A 19,171-nucleotide genomic window follows, 5' to 3' on the forward strand; every position below is an offset into this window, starting at 1 on the left:
TGGTGGTGTGAGTCGCAGGAGCAACATCCTCAGTGTTTATGTACCTTCACAGCTGCATTCCAGGGCTTTGGAAGCGTTGTTTCCACCTAGCCAAAAGTACCCTTTCGCAACAGCATGGCTACTACATGTATGCTATTGTTCTATTCAAAACCCAAAGTATTGTGCGAGTACAAGAATATTCCCCATTCATTCATTGTTTTCTGTCCATACCAGCCCATTTTGATTTCTAAAGTAGTGTTTTTGTTAATTAAAACTCTTGGGTTGAAATTAATATCAGTTCTAGTGAGGCTGCAATTGGTCTGGACACTAAGGAAATCATGTGCACATCCCGTCCCTCACCTTTTCTCTGTGCCAATGGCTGTTTGCCTTTGAATTTGTGTAAAGCTAGGGTGGCTTGTCTCCTAAAAGGAGGAATGTGAGAATGGCCTAAAAAACCTCTTGGTAAGTTTTGTAGCTCTGCATCCAGGTTCAAGGGCACTGCTGCTAGTGAAAGCTTCCTCGTGCCATCCTGGGGACATGGAAACAACACCTGAAATGTTTCATTTCTTTCAGTGGCAATTGCCTGCATCCATTTAACAGCCGGGTTATTTTGCTGGTGCTCTGCTTTTGTTTGCTTTGGGGATGTACAAACAAGCATGCTTATAGTTATTAGAAAGTGCTTCATGGCAATAAACAAATTATGCTGCTTACCAAAAGTTATGACATCTCGCAGTCTATCAAAATGTGTATGTTCCTCATTGGTCACTATAGTTCATGACTCCTTTACGACTCGGAGCTTTAGAGGGTCAGTGGGTTGAGTGGTCCTTGCGGGAGTTCCCCCAGACAGCCGATCTCTGTGGGTAATCTCACTTCTAGTGCCTCGACTGCTTGCAATCATACCACACCTTACAATTCCTGGGGGAACCTTAGAATGGCTTGGGTTGGAAGGGACCTCAGGGATCATCTAGTTCCAGCCCCTTTGCCATAGGCAGGGATGCCACCCACTAGATCAGGTTGCTCATCTAACCTGGTCTTGACCACCTCCAGGGATGGGGCATCCCCAACCTCTCTGGGCAACCTGTGCCAATGCCTCACCACCCTCTGAGTGAAGAATTTTCTCCTAATCCCTAATCTAAATCTCCCCTGTTTTAGTTTAAAACCATGCCCCTTCATCCTGTCATTATCGGATTGAGCAAAGAGTCGCTCTCCATCCTTTTTAGAAGTCCTCTTTAAGTACTGAAAGGTCACAATTTGATCACCCTGGAGCCTTCTCTTTTGTAGGCTGAACAGCCCTAGCTCCCTCAGCCTTTCTTCGTAGGAGAAGCGCTCCGGCCCCTTGATCATCTTTGTGGCCCTCTTCTGCACCCACTCCAACAGATCAACATCCTTCTTGTGCTGGGGGCCCCGGACCTGGATGCAGTACTCCAAGTGGGGCCTCACAAGGGCAGAGTAGAGGGGGCAATCATCTCCCTCGACCTGCTGCCCACTCCTCTGTTGATACAGCCCAGGATACACTATAGAGGTCAGTAAAGAAAACTGTTTTCAGATTAGATGAAAATCCTGAAATGGCCATCCAGTAATTTCTCTTGCTTGGGTACTCAGTTATAAGGGTAGACATTTAATGCAGTTTATTAAGGGCTTGATCCAAATTCTACTAAAGTTAGTGGAAATCTTTAACTTCAGGGAGCTTTGCATCAGGTGTTTACTGTTTCTTAGTCAAAACAGTACTGCTGCAATATTTGAAAAGCCATAGGTAAGATAATGAGAAAGGAAGAGAGAGACTGAAAGTATGCTTTTACCAATTACCTAGAAGATCCAATTAACTAGTGATTTAAAGAAGTGGAAAGCACTGGAGTTAAATAATTTTATTTCATTCAGTTAACAATAACACATTAGGTTGTTAAGTTGAAAATCATTTAAGAATCTAATATGCTTTTCATTATCCATGCTGTTTGATTGTTCATGTTAACTTCAGCAGGAAAACCTGACCTGTACATTTTACTTTCCTCAGATCAAGCTTGCAGATTTGTAGTTATTTCAAAATGTTTAAGAGATTACTTTGTAAAAGATAAATTAGATTGTGTTTTTTTTTTTTTTTTTTAACATAATGAGAAACTTTTTAAAAAATTTAAAATAAAATTGCAAAATCATGTTTTGGTGGCTGCGCTAAAATTTACATTCAGGATCTTAAAGGAATTTGTCCATTATCCTGTTCTGTATTTGTCTCTGATCAATCTTATTTAGCCTGAAGATTGAAGTATTCTCTCCACCATTTCATATATTGCCTCTGATTAAGCCCTAAAAATAGCAGGCACAACATTGTTCTATATTTTGTAGTTTGACCTCAAAATTTGTATATTGCTATGTTCCATTGGTTATGAGATATCTTTGTTTTAAAATTCATGATGTAATAAGGGGATCTACATCTTCTCTGGGGTCATCGTATGATTATGGTTGTCATATTCTCTTTGCCCTTATAAGACATCAACAACATTAAACTGTTACTGTTCAGAAATGGTGCTGCTTAGGAGGTCAAGAGTTAGTCGAACAATGAAGTGCATTACAGTTTCTGTCATTTTTAGTCTCCTACTACTGATTTTGAGAGCATTCACAGATCAAGTGCTTGCAATTTTTCTGTATCACTTTTGTATCTCCAGGCAGATTATTATTGTTTAGTATCTTCCCAGTTGTGTAGAATGTTGGTGTGGAGATATTACTTCTGGCTTTCTAACATAAATTTTTATTTTTTTAAAAAAGGAAACAGAATGAAAACATATTAATTGTAAGTATCCAAACAGTATTAAATATTCAATTTAAGATATTGCATACTTATTTACTTCAATGAAATTATTGAAAATCAGTTTCCTTTAACTTGCCAAGAACAGAACAGCTGGTTTGGTGGTTCTTTTGCAGTAGGCAATGATATCATGAAAATAAGAAAAGAAAACAAGAATCAAAGAAGTCTAGATGTGAAAGAGTTTCCACTGGCATCTCATATTACTGAAGAAGGTGAGCCTTGAATTCATGGATTAACAACTCATTTAAGGAATACATAAACAACATATAAACACATCAACATTACATATACAGAACAGATTCTGAAGAGATACCACAATGCGGTTGGGACACAAATAATGTCTTCCTAGATTTGCTTTACCCCTCAGCCACTGGAACTGAAGGTTTATAAAGGCAAAAGTCTATGCTGCAGTGTGGGTTCATGTACTGTGTATATATATATCTATACTGAGTTTCTTTATCAATCTTGTATCCATGCATTTGTGTTATATAAGATATTGTGCATTTCCTCCTTAATTTGCACCTTAATTCCTGTGGAGCAGGATTCTCTGCAAATCTTCATAACATTACGCAACACCAAGCCTATTGTACCTGAGTGGACTGTGTAGTACGATACGCATTCAAGCTGGACAACCTTTGTTTTAACAGTCAAATAATGAAATAACAGATGCTAGCCCAGGGTGAGAGAAATGAGACAGGGTAAAGGAGTACTTTCAGTCAAATCACAAGATAACCTATGGATATTTTTAGAAGAAGAGTGCAACTAGAAAATTCTACCATCCCTGGAAAAAACATAGCTGAAATGTAATCTATATTTTTGACTATTTGTCAAAAAGTAAAATAAAAGCATACAGAGAAGTAAGTTAGGCTAAGATCCATGCATACTGGAAGCTCCAAGATCACTTTAATGAAAGCCTCAGACTCAGTATGACCCTTCTTATATCTGCAGATCTTAAATGTTAAAGGTGAGGCAGAAAGTTATGGAGGCTAAAGGAGAATACTATGACTAAATATCTGAATGAAGCTCTGGGTGATCTCAGCTTTTAGAAATGAGTGTGATACAACATACCTTCAAGGAATTATGACAGTATGGTAGTTTTGATTGTCCAAGACAAAGATACAGTTTGCAGACAGAGGCAGCTTTTTGCAGTGGTTTTGTGCCTTTGTGCAGTGGTTTGCATTGTGATACTCATGTTCAGGCATTCAGTAGGAGTATGCGCCTCTGCACACTAAAACATGCCTAACAGATAGGTATGTCTCATTTGTACTGAGGACTTTCTTCACCCTTTCACTTCTGACACATATAAGGGCATTTATACACATATAATGTTCTAATTAAACTGTCAGAAAGCATAAAGGTTTCAACATGCATACAGGACATACCATGTGCACATTTATTGCAGCAATGTAAATGTGGAGTATTGCTGCCTGGAATAAATGAAAGATACTCATGCAACATTTGTATTGTGGAGACTAGTATCAAACCTACAGAATAACTGTGCTACACATGCAACAAGTTGTTTTGACTACTGAAGTAGAAAGGAGGGTATTTTATTTTATATTTTATTTTATTATTTTAATTTTTTTTTCTTTTTTAAGTTCCATTAGCCAACACATTGTAGCTGTCAATCTTGGCTCTTTGATATTGCCTAAATCTAGTTACAATTAAGCAAGAATGTGATTTCCAATACACTTAATAGCAGAATCATATGTCATCTTGCTCAGCCAAGTGTGTACTTGAGGAAAAGAAAGCAGAAAAGTGCCTTCAGCCCAAGGACATGGAAACTGCAGCCCTATCGAATTGACTATCAATAATTAAGGTCTTTGATGCTTTGAATCATTTAGATAATAAGATTGCTTTGAAGTAAATAAATAACAAATTAGAATTTGTGGCAGTCACAGGTGTTTGGCAAGACCAGCTTGTAATCAAAAGCAAAATGAATGCATTTTACTCTGTGTAATTAGAAAAAGAAATGAAGTTTATATGCAAATTGTAAAGCACTTTACTAAGAGATAACTGGTCAGACGGCTTTTTGTAATTTAAACTTTCATTTACGGAGCAAATTTGCAAAGTATCCATTTTCAATGCAATTTCTGTGCAGCTGGTTGAACTATCTTAGTCTTCCTAAGAGAGAAATTCAAACATCACTGGTACCATGCCAATCTTGTTACAGCACAGTAAGGACAACATATGCATTTTTAAACTTGTCTCTCTTTCTTCCCCTCTGAAATGATAGCAAACAAAAATCCCTGAAGGTTAGGTAGAATTACTTGGTGCCAGTAAATAAGTGTTGTCGTTGCAGTAAATAAGTAAATAAGTAGCCAAACCCTAGGAGATAAATAACTAGGAAAGAACTGCTAATAATCCGTTTAAAGCATTTTGTGTACTGAAAGTTAATGATAAAGAACAATAAAGGGTTTTCACCAATTTTCTCTAGTGAAGGGAAATAGATTTCCTCACTGGCTGGTGTTGCCATTTGGAGTATTACTGTCATCTTCAAAAGTCATGACTGACAGACAATGCATGAGGTAGAAACTGCTTGGAGGATGTATGCCAAGGAGAACATAGAGGCAAGTATCTTGGCAGTGAAATTGGGTTTGTTGTGAAAGGACAAGAGGTAGTGAGTAGAAGATTAGTCCAAGGAAGTACAACACAGTGGGCTGAAGAAAAGAGTGTGGAAGCACCAAAATAAATGCAGATTTAGAGACAGGAGCTGAGAGAAGGAATCAGAATAGGCAGGCAGAGAATGGAAAATCTAACTCAGAGAACAGAAGAGACAATCCTTGAAGACATGCTGAAGTTGATTTTTGCAGGGTTTATTTAAAAAACAAAATGAAACACAGTACTTGGAAATTGCAATGACTGAGAAACATAGAATTAGCTGACATAACCAGGATTTGACATTTTTTATGTTGAACTGTTGCCTATAATCATCATTGTTGCAGATATCATATCTACCCACTATTGTATTCAAATATAGTAAGATATCCCAGCAAAGGTAAGCCATCTTAAAGAGAAAAACAAAACTAATAAGATTTTCCTGCAGCGTTCCTCTTATCACATAAACATGTCCTAAGCAGTGGCTACAAATCAGTGACTGTGAGTATATGATCACACATCAAACTTCTATTTGATTCATACTTCTTGTCCTTGCTATATCACTAATACTATCTTGAATTGCTGTTACTAACAGAATTTGTTGCCCTTTGGGGAAAAAATAATATCTCATATACTGAAAGTATTTGTGAACAAAAATGTATGCATTCCTTAATCGCATGTCATTTAAAGTTATTTGCTTGTTACTAATAAAGTTCCCTCTTCAAGCATGAGATTAACAAAAGGGATCCACCTGCCCTCGTTGGTAGTACAGTAAGTCTGTCTTGTATCATTCTAGAGCTGACTAATTTACTGAATTGGTTACCATTCACTCACACACTTTTTATAAATTCTTTCAGGAAATTTTTGCTGGAAAGGCAGTGGCTGCCAAAGTGTTGTCTAAAATGTTAATCTCCTATATTCACTATTTTTCCCTACTTTTCACAGTAGCTGGCCTTTTGGTTTTCTACAGCATCCATTTTCTTTATTAATGTTATAATACATCACCTTTATGACTAGCTCTGCTCCCTTTCTCTCAACTAGTTTTTGTTGGAAATGGATTCTATGGCTATTAATTATTTCCCATTGAATCCAGCCCCAGCCAGTAACCTTGCTTATTAAAAAAAAAGAAATAATTGCATATATAGTGAGCTGCAAGCTTTTGCTTAATTAACATATACATATTTCATAGGGGGAAAAATTAGCAGATTATTTATATCACAATAGGAAAAATGATCCAGAAAGGCCTAAGAATTCTTCTTGCTAAACTCTTCTTGAATATTCATTACCATTTTAAATCATCTTTGTTAAAATCTAAATTGTCATGACACTGTACTAGCTGTGGAGAATTTTTTAATACCCTTACTATTGACCAATACTTTGACTACAGAATATTCTTGATTCATAATATTTTGTTATTATCATTATAGTGATTAGAGGAAATCTTAAAACTGCAAATATAGCGATTTCTGTTCTACGGAGTTGGCCAAATCTCAGAGGAGCTGGATGCAATTGTCTTAATAAAATGTATGTGAAGTTTCAGTGCCTTGCAGCAGCATCTTGGAGCATTTCTCTTTTTCACTGCTATCATTCTGTGTTGCTGTTAAGCAGGTTCCATGTTCCAAACTAGCAGTGATTTCATTAGTGATAGATGAAACAATCAATAAGTACCATCTTTGTCTTTCCTCTCTTCAGTAGCCATTTAGACATTCACAACTGCAAGTAAGAAAACAGATAATCTTGTCCCAGAATTGCAAATGTTTTTTTTATTGGTTCTGATTTCTGGTATGGAATTGTCACTATTACACTGTGTTCTTTTCATCTGTTTCCTATGTCACTTATTTTTTCTCCTGACATCCTTGGGTGAAAGCTTTTTGAAGGAAGACCTATCTTTGTATTCTTTATTTCCATATTATTTAGCAGAACAAGACTCTGATCACGTCTGAAGATCTCAGACACTATGAAAATAAATAAATAAATAAATAGATAGATAAGCTGTGACAGAGCTTGAGCAAGTCTCATTTTATCCAATATAGGGAAGTGCAACAATAAGATAATTTCTTTATAATGCAGTGTCATATGTTCTTCTCAAATTCAGTGGTTTAAAACAGAAAATCTTCAGCAAAATCACTACACATTGGAAAATTAGTTTTACAGCTACACCTGAAAATTGTGCATGAGACTTCTTGGAAAGGGAGGGATTTTAAACTAAACATTTACTGTTGAAAATGAATATTTCCATCTTTTGTTCAGAAAAAGGTAAGCATGTCATTAGGGAAAAATAATAGTATCTATGACATACACATAGATATGAACATGTCAACAAATATCAGCTTTTGGAAACTGCACAACATTTGATTAAAACAAACAAACAAACAAAAAAACGAGGTAAAAATGATATGCTTTATACTATGGTAGATCCCACAACACAAGGTGCCATCAAATTCTAAATTATGTTATGCAATTACTCAAGTTGTAAATTAAAATAAGGGGAGGGAAAATTTTAATAGAAAATTGTTGTTCGCCAAATGATTATAGCATGACATTAACATGATTTGGATGCCCAAGTTCTAATATCTAGGTAAATGAAGTATCCAAATAGTCCATCCTGCAAAATGCTGCACGCTCATTTCTCCCTTTGTCTACAGCTGTAGATGAGGACATTCATTATTTCCATGTGTTGAGCACAGAAATTGATTGCAAATTAGAAGCACATGCTTTTACTAAAGACAAAACCTGAATTATGATTAGACCATAGCTCCAGATTACACCAATATATGAAAATACATAAGCTTCAGAGGAAAACAGCTCCAGATGAATTCATAAATTTATCTCATAAGCATGAAACCTATTCTTTTTCTAATGCAGAACATAGAATTAAAAACTATTGCTAAGATCACAAAGTTGATCTCTTCATCTCTTACTTTGCCACTAAAGGCATTTACCTTTTCAATTCATCTAGCTAGACTCATCACTAAATGGTTCCTTCAAATGTGAAAAAGAACTAAAAAATAACAAAAAGGAGAGAGAGAGGGGGGGGGGGGGGGGGGGGAGGGGGAGAGGGGGAGAGAGAAGCAAACCATCATTCAGTTTCAATGCCTCATTCAATTCCAAGGCTTCATTTCTTTTATCAGGAGAAGCTGATATTTATAAACCTTTGTGTTGAAAGGTGTGGAGATTTTTTTCTTCCTTTTTATTTCAGCTTGTAAGTTACACATACTTTTGAAAGATCTTACAGGTTCTCTAGTTGAAAGAGGCAGTCATATGCCTGAGGAGATACACAATAAGAACTGGCTATGGAATATTTCCACTTGTTTGGTGAAGAAAAAATAGGAGTTATAACACTAACTTGGAAATAAGAAAAGACTTTCTTTAATTGGCAGAGCTCTACATACACCTTGTTGAAAAGACTTTTCCAGGAAAGAAACTGCAGTCTAGCACAATTCTGTTTCAGTAATAAAAAAAAAAGCCCCTTCAGTCTGCACCCAGAGGAGCCTGGACTTCCTTCCTATTTAATACTGGGGAAAGGAATATCAATTGAGATCTCAATCCTCTTTTTAGCTTCTGTTCCAAATTTAGAATCTTTGGCTGTAAGTATCAGGACTGTCTCATAGGAAACTCAGATTTTCTTCTTCGCTTGGTCACAACTTTTCTATGAGATCTTACAAAAGATCCTTATATTGTAATCTTCCTTAACAGTAACAACATGATACATGCCAAACTATTAGATTACCTGTTGATAAAATCAAGTATGTAAATTAGGAAATATTTTTAATGAAATATTTGATACAGGAAAAACACTGATTACAAAGAACCCTGTAACTCAGTTGATTTAGATGTGAAATGTCTTCTGAAATTATCAAATCATTTCACTGAGATTACAAATAGCAATATTTTCTTTTGGAGATTGCCAGTATGAAATATACATTACTTTTCATCCCATCCAGATTCTCCTTATTTTGACTCTTATTAGGATTGGAATAGGAAATGGCTTTGAAACCTTGCTATTTTCTGAAGAAATTAAAGTCTATATTTTAAATGGCTAATTACCATTTCTATTATCATTAAGAACTGCACTTGAGAATCAAGATTGACTGTGGGCTAGAGAGGTCAGGTCATTAGTTCCAAGCTTTGCCTACCTGGTGCAGCCTGATAACTACTGTATCTCTTGGTTTGTCACGAAATTGTCCTGTTGGTATCTGTTAGCGGGTAGGGAAGCCATACAGTAAGAGGTATTAATTTCATGTAGCGCAAAGCATATGCCTTATATCAAACAGGTGAAATTTGTACCAACCTCTCCCTTCCAGAAATCTAACACACCTTGATTCCTTTCATCATTTTTTTCAGATAAAAGACAAAATAAAGCAAAGCATACAAAACTTCTTTTTTTCCTCCTTAGCATTTTTTTCCCCAAATTTTAAAAAGTACAAAATGTGATTTATACTCCTGAAACCACATTTAATACGTTTCTGTTTCTGTGAAGGACCATGAGCAATATATCATTTTGGCTTCTATCAGCTCACCTATGTAATTCTCTTTTTCTTTGAATGGATGGTTTTCATCTCCATTCCTTCAAAGGCAACCCAGGTGGCAAGCTCCTGTCCACCAACTCTCTAAAAAGGCAGTATTAGCAGATGCTTCTGGCTACAAGAGTCACAATCCATATTTCTTATATACCTCCAGGAGCATACTCTTCCTTTCTTTGAAGATTGTGGATGCATATGGGTGGATTTTGTTAGTAGACGGAAAGTCACAGGTGGTTTTGCATGGAAACATAATTAAATTGCATTGATTGAATTAAATGGCTAAGAAAGATATGACCTACTCATTCTACCCTGAATGGGACAGATAGAATGCAGCTCCATACTCTGGAAGTAACCATTTTGCACTTTTTTAAAGGGAAATTAATCTGGAGTGAACTCACTTGATGATCCCTGACTCTGAATCCTTCATCAAAATTATCATCTATCACCTTGGGATGAGGAAGCAAATCATTTACAGTCAGCAGGCTTTTTCTTTTTTTTCTTTATAAATGTGTTTTTGTATTAGCATTTATGCCAGTCACAAATTTGTTGATGCCAGAAAGGACCCTTTCTTGTACTAGGGAGAATTGACTCATATGTGCTTGGGAAGAACATGCTGATCAAAAAACAGTTAAGGAGGAAGGAGAGTTATTAAAGATGAAAAGAGCAATTTAATTGCAAATACTGAGTATCATAAGCTTTACCACAGTATGAGGAAACACAGTGTAGTTGCTTCATCTGTGTTACAACTCTGACCTCAATTTACACAAAGCAAAAACCTAAGTAAAGTTTAAATAATCTGGGTATCAGGACTTTTGTGTCTGCAGCTGATGTTTGCAGAGAAGTCACTTTGCCATTTACATCTCAGATTACAGATCATTAAAATGTAAGCAGTAATAATTACCAGCGTCACTAAAGGTCTAATGCAGCAAGGTATCTGAACATCCACAACTCTGCATGATTTGAAGTTACTGACTCATTCACAGGAAATGCTCAGAGCTCTATTTAGTGATGCATCAAGCTCATCTAGATAGATCATTTTGCATCAGGTGGACCAGTAAAGTGAAATCAGACCTTTGTAGGACTAGGACTTAATTCATTACCTGATACCCCGTGAGAACCTCAAATAAAAGTCACTAAAAAAAATTATTTTAAGAGCTTTATTCCTGTAACATGGGCTAGTATAAAGGTTTTCCTCGTAAAGTACAGAACTGCACCATAACTACCCGTGTCTCTTCAGTCAGCCAACCTGGTCTGGAATACCTGTAAGAAGAGATGTATCATGAGATACTGAGTTCTTCCACCTCCAGATGGAAAAAATAGAAAAAGATTTTCCTAAGAATTTCATTCCTTTCTTACTGATTGTGGTAAAATTCAGTGCTAGTGTTAAAGGTAATGCTTTGTTATCACTGCTGAGGTGAGTGTCTGATAGGATATTCCTCTGTGAGAACTCATCTGCCCTGCTCCAGCGAGAACCACAGATGAAGGATGAAGGACGAGGAACACTTATACAGACACTCATTTCATCTGAGTCACTGAAAGCTAGTCTCAGCTACAGGAGAGCAGGCACCAGCAACCAAAGCTCTTTGACCATAAGATTTCTTCCATGGCATGACATTTCAATAGTGAACATTCAGCCACACACATGAATGGTAGCAATGCCCAGAGTTCTCAGAGAGCTTTTATGGTAGTGACAGGACATGTGGGAGCCTTCCAACAAAGTCAGGGGGCACAGACATGGAGATGGCTATTTTCTATACTGACAAATTTCTCCAGGGTAGAAATCTAATTGCGGTTTTCAATCTATTTCTTTTTGCAGAAAATCCCAGATGCATGTCAAATAGCATAGCAACCATCTTGTACAGTGCATTGTAGTCCATGAGAAGCTAAGCTGAGACTAACACCTGATCTCGGTCTGTGAGCTGAAACTCCACAGAGGCCTTCAAACCACAAAACAGAGTCTTTACCTTTGAGGCCATCCAGCTTCCCTGCTATTGTGCTGCTAATTTTGCTTTGATTTTTCTTCAGAGTTAAAATACCTAAGAGAGTCTGATATGCGATAATACAGGAGAGAGACAGATGTTCTTGTGAATGCTGTGAATGAAGAACTAACCTGAAAATCCAGATAATAACAATAAAATGCCATACTATTGCAGGGTTTTCTCCACAGATTCTAGAGCAGACCATCAGAAACTTTGGAGAGATCATTTTGAGAAGGAGAATCAAAGTTTTCTAATATCCTCACAATCCACTGAAACCTCTTTTCCAGTCTGAACTACTGTTCAATTCAGCTGTATTTCCATTCCTTTTCTGATGGTGATTAGAAATATTCAGGTGGATGTTTCCTCACTCTGATGTATGGGAAGGTAACATTAACTCCATATTCAGAAATAAAAATATTCATTATTTGCCATTTTGTTACTTTAAATGAGTTATTTCTATGTTGCAGTGTTAAAAAACATTTGTATTTCCTTGTTGATCAGTAGTACAAAGTTGAATCAGTTGGAGCTTCATCTGGATCACGTCTTACTGCCCAACATGTTTCTAAACATGATAAAATGCTACACCCAAAAGTTTAGAGCTCTATTGTACTATTTACTGTACAAATGGAAAGGACACCACAGCCCAGGGCATTAAATAAAACTGAAGTCCATCTGGAAAGTCTGGCTACTGTTTGGGGCCCAGAGCAGAGGGTTCATGGCCAGGCACCTGCCAAGTGCAAGAGCTTGTGCTTGAAATCAGCTCCCATGGGTAAGCCCTTCCTGAAGCCTCCCTGTAGACTTTTCTGGTGGCCCCTCCCCAGTCACCAGAAGGAAGAGGAACAGTCTCCAGCTGTGCTGTGTCTTAGTTCATCCTGAGCTCAAGCAGGCAAATCCCCAGGATGCACTCAGTGCCCTTACAGAGCCGTTGCTCAGACAGACAGGCTACTGTGGTATAGGATTCAGCACTTCAGACTATTTTATCTATCCACTTCCAGCCCACTGAAAATAAATTGCTTTGCAAATACAGAAGTGTAGGGGTGTGTTAGGAATCAATTAGAAAAAGTCAGCTCAGAAAAAAAGTAATTTGTTAAGACGTGGTTACTTGGTTATTTGTAATCACTGGTGTCTTTCCTAAAGATTTTTGACCTTCAGAGGGTTAACCAACTGCTAGTGTCTCTTTCTTTTTCTAATGAGGAAGACAGGGAGAAGGGGATAGCATTAAACTCTCCAGATTTATTTCCTAATTTTCTGAGTGTTTTGTAATGCTCAGATTCAACTCACTTCTCCAAGACAATGAAATGTCAACAGATTGATTTTACTTCATGAAAATATACTATTGGAAATTACCTTTGCAGAACAAATGGGGAGTATAACTTTCTTGGAAAACAATTCAAAATTAGCTTGGTATATTTTATATATTTCCATTTTTTCTTGCATTGAATATTACAACTTTAGGCTACAGTTTGGATAAAAATTAGCTAGAGGTCTAATCCCACGTGAAAGAATATTTCAGTATTACTGGAAAAAAAGAAAGAGGGGAAGAATAACTAAATAAATTGTTTTATTTGAGAAAATGTCCCTAGTCCTAGAAAAAGTGATGAAATCATTTGATGAAATTATTTCTCAACAATGTGACCCAATACCCCAGTATTGACTGAATGTCTTTCAGAATCACAACTTCTATTTTTATCTTTATCCAAAATAAATGTCACAAACTTTCCAAGTCCATTATTATGTATGCTGAGATATCTATAATAATGATGTGGTTTAATCTGTAACACATGTTGGTCTTTGTAAATGTTTTTTTTTTTTTTACCTATTTGATAAGTGCTATGAGTTGGCATGTACCATGATCCCAGAAGTCAGAACTTCATGATTTTTACCCTACTTCTGTCACTGACTTGCTTCAAGACTGAAGTCCTCAGTGTTTCCATGCCTTCCATTTCACTCCTCTAAAATAGGACTGAATTATTTTAAATCTATAGTGATGAAATAATGAATGCTTACACAGAGATTTGAGAATATAAAGTGCTCTATAAATACCAAGCATTATTATTTCCAGTCTACAATGGAAGAATGCAGTTCTGGAAGGAAACCAACAATGAATTCAAAGCTGAAGGATTAAAACTAATGATTTCAGTGAAAAGAGCAAATTTAGCCTCCGACATGCATGTTGTATAAACACATTTTTACAGACCTTGGAACAATTTAAAATGTTTCCGTGTCACACAAATCCCATCAAAAGTATAACTATTTTATGCATTAAAAATAACCCCCCAAAAGATCTCAAAGTGTCTGCAGTTCACAAATACATTGTATAATACTAATCCAGTCTACGGGATACAGGGTTCTAAACAAGACTTCTATTTCATTTTATTGGGTGGAAAAAAATCAAAACATAAACCCCTGGCTGCAAGGAAAGGAAGGAGATGATATTTTTACTTGGATATCAATTAAAAGCAGCTTGAAGTTTTGGACTTATAGCAATGCACTGAGCAAATGAAGCATTCTGACTCAGTGATCAGGGAGTGTGCTGGGTTTGGGATTTCTGGGTCAGTAGGAGGCTGGCTCTTTTCAGGAGCAGGGAGGACTAAAATAAGTGAGCGTAGACATTCAGTGGTGCTCCTAATTCTTTGCTGTAACACATTGTTACATTTAGCTGTGGGAAGAAAATCCAGTTCAAGAGGGTATGATATTGCCACCTGGAGAATTAATCTCAGCTCATGAAAAAGTGTGGCTCTTCTAGGCTAGAAAGAGAGGAAACCTTGGGAGTGAGATGTAGAGTACCTTACCTGGAAAGTGGGTGAATGTCTCAGACTGGTGGCATTCTGTGAACAGCACTCAGAGGTAGGACAGTTCAGTGGATTCATGCAACTGCACCTTTTCTTCACCAGCTCATCACTTGGATATTCTTTGGGGAATAATATAATAATGAATAACTGAACATGGTTTTGCTATAGGCTTAACATCTTTCAGTCTGACCCCAGTCCCTCTCTGGGCTGAGAGGAAAAATCCTTTCAGATGAAAGAATGATTATGGAAACCTACTGCTAGGGAGGGAGGTTAGGATTTATATCTCATAGTGCTTAAAACCTGCAATTGCTGCCATAATGTCCTTGTTTTCCTGGATTCCAGCACGACGTATCTGTACATGGCCTAAGTGAACAATAAGATTTTTAGATTCCACTTTTGAAGGCCAGATCTTGAGCATATATGATTGAGATAGGGTCTTGGCAGTTCCAGTGGATGAATGAGCATCTCCAAAATCCTTTTGCAGCCTTACACACCAGACATCTTCCTCTGCAGTATAAACAGTAGTAACATGAGATAGAATTATATTTTTAACATCTTGCTAAGTGTTGCTAATCCAAACTATGATAAGCAATGTAGATAAGGGTGTTATTTAAAAAAAAAAAAAAGCTTTTTAATCTTAACAGAGCAATGTTAAATTGTTACATTATAGAAAACAGAAATAGTAATCTAAGCTGGTTGGAAATTTCCAGCAAGCACTGAAATGTTTTCATTTTCCATTGAATAATTGTTTTCTGAAACAAAGGCTTAAACCATGACTTTCCATAATTCTTGGTACTATAATCACTAGGATATGTAGGTAATTTCACGTCCTTCTTTTCTGACTCTGTTGGGTTCAATTAATTTATATTTATACAAATTGGAACAACTTTAGCAGAGGTGCTTGAAAAATTGTATTTCGTAATAACAAATGTGTTTGATGGTAATGTATTCAGCTTGTTTGTGTGGAAATGAGGAGGATCAAATTCTTGTTCAGCACTAGGCATAAAAGAGCTAGATTTGAGCTAGACTATGTGATATAATCACTATTAGCTATTCTGCAGCATGGCTATCTTAGGTAAGACATTTTTTTTTTCCCCTGTGAAATTTAGGCTGTAATTAATGGTACAATAAATCCAGATTTTAACATTCCTTATGCCAGATTATAATGAAACCACATAAAGTGTCTTCTGACCTCCTGTATCCATCATAAAACCAGCATAAAATCCCTAGAACATGGCCAACCTGAAAAAAATTCAGTTGTTTGCCTACACCTGACCCAGACACATAGCATCTTTTCAGGTATGTGACGCAGCAGAACACAGATTTGGTATTTATTGATCGTTGCTATACAAGCCATCATGAAATTCTGAAATCTCAGAAATGCTCATGGAATGGTAAAGGGACTATCCACCCATCCGCAAAATGTCCTAAAATGTTGAGATGTCAAGAAAACAGGTTGCTCTTACGTTGCTGATTATCATTAGGGAATTAGCGGGATAACTGACAGCTAAGACTATGTTCTTCCAAAGATACAGTCCTTTCTATCCACCTAAAGAACTAATTATATAGAATTTGTTTTAGCAGAGACTGGTTTAAATCAGTTTGTTACATAAAGTGCACTGACAATGTTAGTGAGCATCTTGCCAACAATAATGTCTTCTGAAGATTATCTCAAGGTTTCACATACCTGTTATTTTAACCAGCTTTGTCAATGAGTGCTGGACACAAAGTGAAATGTTGGGCTTTTTCAAAATATTATCTCAGCAAAACGTACTTCTTTGAAAAGATAATTAAGGTATCATCAATAGACATTTCACGGAGAGCAAAGGTATTTCTACATCAACATGACATGGGATGCCTTTGAATGTATAATAAAAAAGGGGAAAAATAAAGAAAAGTTAGGGAGGTTTATAATGCTTGGAAGTATATATATATATATATTTTTTTTTTTCATCTCTCACTTAAATTTCCTAAATGTATCTATTTTAAAACTCACAAAATGTTACAGATTCAAATAGGCTAAAATCCAATACATCAGTTTATCCTTGTCAGGAAAAATTAAGTTTTTACTTAGTCAGAGGGACATTTTCAAACCTTAGGCTAAGCTGTCACCTTTGTCAGATCCATAGAGATGGTAAGGAAAAGCTCCAAACTGAAAAAAGACTTTTGCACACAGTCCCACCCCATGTTTATTTAGGTAAGTGAGAAAGCTTAAGAGAACTGTTGAGTCAAGCTCAGAGTCATCATGAAGAAAGACAAATATGATTAAAGATCAAACCCAATGAAATACGTTTCTTATTAAGAAACCCAAGGACTGGTTACTGTTACTGTTGAATCTAGTGTTCATGACCGCAGCAGCTACAGTACCACCTAAAGAAACAGATTTGCTCTGTTTGTGCAGTTAAATAATTTGAAAGAAAGAAGAAGAGTACCCAGTACCCCCACTAATCTTCCACCTCAGAAATACTTCTGAAATGTTATATTTGATACCAATACTCTCCTCAACCAGCAATAACTCAAAGGCTGAATATCTGTAACCTTTAACTTTAAATCTTCTAATTACATTTTTACCTCTAGCTTTTTATCGGATCTGCACATTCCTTACCATGGGCTAACACTCACAGATGTCTGCAGGGCCATTTCAAGAAAAGTATATTTTGTGACTGTTAGAGAGGTGTATCTGTGCTGGTTTATTTTACAAGCCCATTCTGCTAGTTCTCTTGCTGGCTTAGTAGTTCTAACAATAACCAAAGAAGCATCTCCAAGCTGTAGACAGGATGAGTCACATTGTGGCTTCTGTATAAAAAGCCCAGACCTTTACAACACTACAGAAGTTCTGAGGGCAGAAAGTTGCTGACACTTCTCTCAAGCATGTTGAGTATCAAGTCTTGCATCAGACCAAGGTTTGTTTCCCAACTCTCCTCCAATGGAAATATTCCACCTCAGAAAAAATTCCAGCTCAGAACATATAACCTCTGTGTAAGGATGTCTTGACATCCATGTAGAGGATTAATGGCATATAATTTACTGTGTCTAACTCCAGATCTAATCCTTCTTTCATGACAGCAAGGCTTGCAGGAGCAACCTTTCTTCTGGTTCATAATGCTCCCTGGTAGCTCACACATACACAGCTGTGTGTGAAGTGGAAAGCAGTGAGGGCTCCCCTACGTCTCCCTCCTCTTCTCCCAAAACCTGAGTGGTACTCCTGATTGCATCTTTAGTCTGCTTTGAACTGCCCCCATCAGTGGGAGAGGTCATCTGTGTGTTTGCTGCTCTTATCTTTCTGCCCCTACATGTATATTTCTTCCATCTGTGAATGCATTAATGTGGGAGGATGTTTCCTTGCTCCACCCACCCCTGCTGCCCGACACCTACTATCCTTCAATTCCTCCTCTATCTACATAATGATGGAAGGGAAGAAACGGAGGAGGTCACTAAAGAGCAGCTGCCTTTCATCTCCTTCCTATCTTTCAGGGAAAGAGATGTTCACATTAAGTATGTTGCTGTATTTTTGTTGCAAATTCCTCATCTCCGATTTTTCCATCTTTTATAGTGTCAGAGAGATTTTAACTATGATCAAGGCCTCTCTTGTTCTCCTTCTGCATTCAAATGCATGCTGAGATTTGGGCAATTGCTGCCCCGTTTTCACTTCCACCATTGACTCCTTCTGTTTGGAAGCTCACTTCAGTTATCTGGAATGCTATGACATTACTGAGCTGGATAAGAAATAGGAACGGAAGTGAGTAGGAAGACGTGAAGGTCAGGAGTACACCCTAACATACTATTCTGCCATCCACTCTCCCTGCAATGCCTTATGAGCACCTGACCTGCTCAAGCTGTCACACCTGAACTCCTGGTCTGCTTCCCAGCTCCTTGCTCACTGGCAGTGCTCAGCAGTGCCACGGAGAAGCATTAGGGAAGTTTGAGCTTGACTTACCCTGCACATGAAAACCCTGTGAAGCTGAAAACACCACAAGCTAAGGCTGACAGAGACTAGCTTTTTACCAGATTTCCTGGAGAATGCACACACAGCTGTGAAACCTGCTGCGTGCACACAGACTGAACTGTCTCACGGGAAGGTGTGCTGTGGAAGGAAGGATGTGGTGGGAACATGTCTGGTGGGTGTGCAGCTGCTTGAACCTGATGCTGGGAAGCAGAGCTGTGCTCAGGAGCATTAACCCAGACCACTGGAGCTCCTGGTGGCAAGTCCAGACAGGCCACTCACTCTTTGCCTACAATGACTTAGTATTTTTGATACCCCAGGGAAGCAGAAAAGGAACAGTACTATAAGGATGTCCACAGCCTGGAAAAACTGGGCAGAATCTCACAGTTCTTGTGAGGGTAGCAGGGTCCACAGAGGGTGCAGATGGCCTGGGCAAGTGGCTGTTGAGGTGGGTTTGTAGTCTTGTCTGCTTCTGAATGGTGGATCCAGTACTGGTTCCAAGGAGGGGCTGCAGGCAGGGCCCTGCAGGCCTCACAGCAGTCAGCGCTCCAGCAGGGCAG

At 37.6% G+C, this 19,171-nt stretch overlaps 2 long non-coding RNA genes across 2 annotated transcripts in view; one reads left to right on the top strand and one right to left on the bottom strand.

Annotated features, from left to right (window-relative positions):
• Nucleotides 1-13,209, top strand: part of LOC310900516 — a 59,827-nt gene extending 46,618 nt beyond the window's left edge. The window contains exon 3 of the long non-coding RNA XR_014585178.1: nucleotides 11,714-13,209. This is a non-coding gene — a long non-coding RNA (uncharacterized lncRNA). The remainder of the gene's footprint in view (nucleotides 1-11,713) is intronic.
• On the bottom strand, nucleotides 5,281-10,932 carry LOC310899833. Its single transcript, XR_014584703.1, has 3 exons — nucleotides 9,895-10,932; nucleotides 9,511-9,570; nucleotides 5,281-7,087 (listed from the first exon to the last, which is right to left on the bottom strand). It is a non-coding gene; the product is annotated as an uncharacterized lncRNA (long non-coding RNA).
• Nucleotides 13,210-19,171: the final 5,962 nt, after the last annotated feature.

The sequence above is a fragment of the Anser anser genome (genome assembly GCF_964211835.1).
Source record: "Anser anser genome assembly, chromosome: 5".
NCBI classification, from domain to species: Eukaryota; Metazoa; Chordata; class Aves; order Anseriformes; family Anatidae; genus Anser; species Anser anser.